The following is a 6,000-nucleotide window of genomic DNA, read 5'->3' as shown; positions in this document are numbered from 1 at the left end:
AGAAGGACACAAAAAGCTGGAGTAACTCAGCGGGACAGGCAGCATCTCTGGAGAGAAGGAATGGGTGACGTTTCGGGTTGAGATCATTCTTCACCCATTCCTTCTCTTCGGAGATGCTGCCTGTCCCGCTGAGTTACTCCAGCATTTTTGAGTCTATCTTCGGTTTAAACCAGCATCTGCAGTTCCTTTCTACACAAGGAAATAAGCCTGGATCCATTCAGGAATTAATTGAATGCCACGAACAAGGTTTCATTAGAATCCCTCTGACGGGAGAATCAAGATGGGCCAAATGGCCTCCCTCACCAGTAAATATCTTTAATATTCTTGTGCAAGTTCATACATGAGCCTAAATGGTGTTTGTGTTAGTGGGTGAAGTGAACGATGGAAATAGAAGGTTTGTTGATCTTTGCAGCTCAGTTAAATACACATCTTTACCACTGAGCCGACAGGACAGAGAAAAGTAACGACCAACGTTTGTGCACATCCATCAATGGAAGTTCAGTATGTGATATAATTTTAACAGTGCTTGATTTCTCAATTGAATATCAATCTGTGTAAGAGGGAACTGCAGATGCTGGTTTACACCGAAGAGAGACACAAACTTGCTGGAGTAACTCAGCGGGACAGGCAGCATCTCTGGAGAGAAGGGATGGGTGACGTTCCGTGTCGAGACCCTTTTTCAGACTGAGAGTCAGGCGAGAGGGAAACGAGAGATATGAAAAGGTGCAAGGGAAAATGAATGAAAGGTATGGATTGTGTGTACACAAGAATAGATCAGATAGACACGCAGAGAATCAGAGGACATGGGTTTGAGGTGAGAGGGCAAAAGATTTAATAGGAATCTGAGGGGTAACGTTTTCACACAAAGGGTGGTGGGCAGGGCCGTCTTAACGCATGGGCCTGATGGGCACTTGCCCGGGGCCCCACGAGCATAGGGGCCCCATGCTGATCTGTATATGTTAAGTGACTTGCAATAAATAAATACTACTTTAAAAATGTAGGTTCAATAAGTGTTTTTTCCGCAACATTTTCCATCCCTAAGTGCTTCTCACAGCGATCTGTTTCGCAACAATTAGCTCCCTAAGTGCTTTGCTTTTCCATCCCTAAGTGCTTCTCACAGCGATCTGTAAGTGCTTTTCGCAACAATGTAGCACCCTAAGTCCATCGCTAAGTGCTTTTCGGTAAGTGCTTTTCGCCGGCACGACAGGGGGGGGGGGGGCTGGTAGGGAAAGGGGGGTGGGGGAGAGTAACGGTGGGGGCGACGGGGAGGGTGGGAGGAGGAGAGAGTGGGGGTGGGAGGAGGCAGAGTGGGACTGGGGAGGGGGACAGCAAGGGTGGGGGTTGGTGGTGGGGGGAAGAGAGAGTGGGGGAAATGGGGGTGCTGGGGAAAGGGGGGGTGACGGAGAGTAACAGTTGGTCTGGGGGAGAGAGAATGGGGGGGGGTCTGAGAATGGGCACTGGGGAGGGGGACAACAGGGGTCGTGAAATTGTGTTTGGGATTTTTCTTCAGAGCCCCACTCATGCACTCCATTCCCCCCTTAATCCCCCTTAAAACTCCCCCAGACCTGTGCTGCATTAACTTAAATTGGTTTCAGGGTTTTGTTTTAAGAGCCCCACTCACCCACTCCATCCACACCCCCTCAACTCCACTTATCACCCCCCCCCCACAACCCACCCCCTTATCCTCTTCTCACCCACTCCATCCCCCCAGCCCCCTTATCCCCCCTCTCTTCCACCCTCCATTCACCCAATTCATCCTCCCTGAACCCCCTTTGAAACTCCCCCAAACCTCTACTGCATTGGGGTATTGTTCAAATGTTTATCATGTTGATTAGTTGTTGCTGTACAGCATGTTTTTAATGTTTCAACACCGATTTTGTTGGAAGTGCCGATAAAATAAATATATGTTTAATTTTATCGACCATTTACATTTTTATTCCTGTGAGTAGTTGTCGTAGGGGCCCCAGTACACTGCTTTGCCCGGGGCCCATAATGCTGTAAAGACGGCCCTGGTGGTGGGTGTATGGAATGAGCTGCCAGAGGAGGTAGTTGGGGCAGGTACAATTGCAACATTTAAGAAACATTTAAACAGGTACATGGACAGGACAGGTTTGGAGGGATATGGACCAAACGCAGGCAGGTGGGACTAGTGTAGCTGGGACATGTTGACCAGGTGTGGGCAAGTTGGGCCGAAGGGCCTGTTTCCATGCTGTATCACTCTATGACTCTAACGAAAATCCTACCAGAAAATCAGCTGTTGAATTTCCTGTTGGTGCTAAATGCCCAGAAAGGGGTATGATTTTGCTCTACCTATTTTCAGTGGTGTGAAAATAGATTTCTTGGCCAGTGTTTTAAAACTAGATCCTCATATAAACACTACTTGAATAAAAATTTGAAAATCCAACTTCCAGATGTTCTTCAAATAGATGTGAAAGAGAAACAAGCTGAAAGCTGAAGGAAAATAATTAAGCAGTCAAATGTTTCAATAGTATGGATATATTCTGGCCTGGTGTGCATACATCATACACCGATCAGCCAAAACATTATGACCTGATGAGCCAAAACATTATGACCGCCTGCCTAATGTGCTGTTGGTTCTCCGTGTGCAGCCCCATACGCAGCAGGGTGCGATGCCCTGTGTATTGTGACACATTCCTCCCGTGACCACCATTAACATTTTTTGTGACTTGTGCCACAGTCGACCTTCTGTCGGTTCGGACCAGATGGGATAGCCTTCGTTGCCCTCGCGCATCGATGAGCCTTGGGCGCCCAACACCCTGTCTGTCGCCGGTTTGTGGTTCGTCCCTCTACGGACCACTGTCAGTAAATACTCACCACTGCTGACCGGGAGCACCCCACAAGCCTTGCCGTTTCAGAGATGCTCTGACCCAGTCGTCTGGCCATAACAATTTGGCCCTTGTCAAAGTTGCTCAGGTCTTTACCCCCACCCATTTCTCCTGCATCTAACACGTCAACTTCAAGAACTGACTGGTCACTTGCTGCCTAATATATCCCACCCCTTGACAGGTGCCATTGTAGCAAGATAATCAATGTTATTCACTTTGCCTGTCAGTGGTCTTAATGATTTGGCTGATTGGTGTATACCCAATCTACGCCCAGCTTTCATGTGAACCATACCAATTCCAAGCATATGTTTTAGAAGAGTTTTGTTTTGTTTATTGTTACTTACACTGAGATGCAGTGAAAAGCTTTTCGTCCAACTCCAAGGCCTTCAAGTAAAAAAATTATAACTTTCAAAGACAATCCAATTGATAAACTCCGTACAGACAGCACCCGTAGTCAGGATCGAACCATGTTTCGGGCGCTGTAAGGCAGCAACTCTACCCACTGAGAAAAGAATGGAAGAATATTTTGAACCTAAATAAGGGGAGTTATAAAAGTGGAGCTAGTGGAAGTAATTGGGCATATAATGTCAAGAGACTGGTTGGAGATTTCAGGAGATCGTCCAAAATACTCAGAGGAGATACATTCCAACAAGAAATTTAAATTTTCGGGGGTGGACCCACCATTCCTGGTTAACAACAACATTAATGATAGTCTTAAACTTAAAGAAAAAGCAAATAACTGTGCAAAATGACAAGGCATGCGAGAAGATTGGATATAATATAAAAAATGGCAATGAGTGACAAGCAGAATAACGACCGACAAATTAGAATTTAAGATCAAGCCAACTTGAAATGCAATAAAAGCAGATAGCAAAGGTGTGTTCAGATATTTTTTTAAACGAGTTAATAATTGAGTATTTGTCCTATTGAAAGTGAGTCTGGAGAAATTATAATGGAAAACAACGAGATGAACAGGAGGAACAGGAGGTATTTTGGATCAGTCTTCATGACAGAGGAAACAAGTAATATCCCAGAAAGAAATATAAATTAGGAATTGGAAGGGAGACGGGAACTTGTGGAGAATTACCATCATCAGGGTGATACTGATACTGAGCAAATTATTGGATCTGTGGACTGAGAGGTTTCCAGGTCCTGATGAACAGGGGTTAGAAAGTAGGGAACTACAGGACAGGAAGTTTGCTTTAGTGAAAAGTTTTAGTTTAGTTTAGAGATACATAAATACATAGAAACATTGAAAATAGGTGCAGGAGGAGGCCATTTGGCCCTTCGAGCCAACTCCGCCATTCATTGTGATCATGGCTGATCATCCACAATCAGTAACCCATGCCTGCCATCTCCCCATATCCCTTGATTCCGCTAGCCCCTAGAGCTCTATCTAACTCTCTCTTAAATTCATCCAGTGAATTGGCCTCCACTGCCTTCTGACATTTCCGTCACCTCCAACGTGATCCCACCACCAGTCACACCTTCCCATCTCCACCCCTTTCTGCCTTCTGCAGAGACCGCTCCCTCTGCAACTCCTTGCTTCACTCACCCCGTCCCATCCAAACCACCCCCTCCCCAGGTACCTTCCCCAGATTGCCACCAGATTCCCGAAACAGACTTTCGATTCTGCGTGTTGTGATAGAAACATAGAAACATCGACAATAGGTGCAGGAGGAGGCCATTTGGCCCTTCGAGGCAGCACCGCCATTCATTGTGATCATAGCTGATCATCCACAATCAGTAACCTATGCCTGCCTTCTCCCGATATCCCTTGATTCCACTAGCCCCTAGAGGTCTACATAACTCTCTTTTAAATTCATCCAGTGAATTGGCCTCCACTGCCCTCTGTGGCAGAGATTTCCACAAATTCACAACTCTCTGGGTGAAAAAGATTTTTCTCACCTCAGTGAGCAAATTATTCTCCCCTTTATTCTTAGACTATGGCCCCTGGTTCTGGACTCCCCCCAACATCGGGAACATTTTTCCTGCATCTAGCTTGTCCAGTCCTTTTATAATTTTATACGTCTCTATAAGTTCCCCTCTCATCCTTCTAAATTCCAGTGAATTTAAAACAGCGTGGAAACAGGCCCTTCGGCTCTCCGAGTCCGCGCCGACCAGTGATTCCAATACACTCGCACTATCCTACACACTAAGAAGAATTTACAATCTTTACCGAAGCCAATCACCCTACAAACCTGTACGTCTTTGGAGTGTGGGAGGAATCCGGAGCACCCGGAGAAAACCCACGCGGGTCACAGAGAGAACGTACAAACTGTGTACAGACAGCACCCGTAGTCAGGATCGAACCCAGGTCTCTGGCGCTGTGAGGCAGCTCTACTGCTGCGCCACCGTGCGGACCTACATTTTGAAACTATTATTAAAGATGTTATATCAAGGCAAAGTTAGCGGGCAAACTCAACATGGTTTTGTGACAGGAAAATTATATTTGATCAGTTTATTGGAGGCCTTTTAAGAAGTAACGTGCTGTGGATAAAGGGGAAATGGTGGACGTATGATACTTACATTTCTAGAAGGTATTTGATAAGATGCCACATCAAAGGCTATTACACAAAATAAAAGCTCATGGTGTACGGGATTATGTGCTGGTGAGAACAGTAGATTGATAGCGTGGTTGATACCTTATTGTCACATGTACTCGGTACTGTGAAATTCCTTGTTTTGCATTCAATACACAAGGTATGCAAAGAGTTGCCACATAAAGGGCGCCGACAAAGTTACAAATGTATTCAGTGTAGTCCCGATGGTCCCTCTTCCTTCTCCCCCCCACGCCGGGTCCCTATTTTTCTCTTGGTTGTCACCCCATCATAATCATCATAATCATAATCATAATCATACTTTATTGGCCAAGTATGTTTTGCAACATACGAGGAATTTCATTTGCCATACAGTCATACCAATAAAAAGCAACAGGACACACAAGACACATTTTAACATGAACATCCACCACAGTGACTCCTCCACATTCCTCACTGTGATGGAAGGCGAAGAAAAGTTCAATCTCTTCCCTTCTTTGTTCTCCCGCGGTCGGGGGCCTCGAGCCTTCCGTTGACGGGACGATCTTGACTCCCGTAGCCTGCGGTCGGGCCTTCCTCATCAGGGCGATCAAGCTCCTGCATCGGGGAGTAAT

This window comes from Rhinoraja longicauda, chromosome 42 (assembly GCF_053455715.1).
Source record: "Rhinoraja longicauda isolate Sanriku21f chromosome 42, sRhiLon1.1, whole genome shotgun sequence".
NCBI lineage: Eukaryota > Metazoa > Chordata > Chondrichthyes > Rajiformes > Arhynchobatidae > Rhinoraja > Rhinoraja longicauda.
This window is presented reverse-complemented; position numbering follows the sequence as displayed.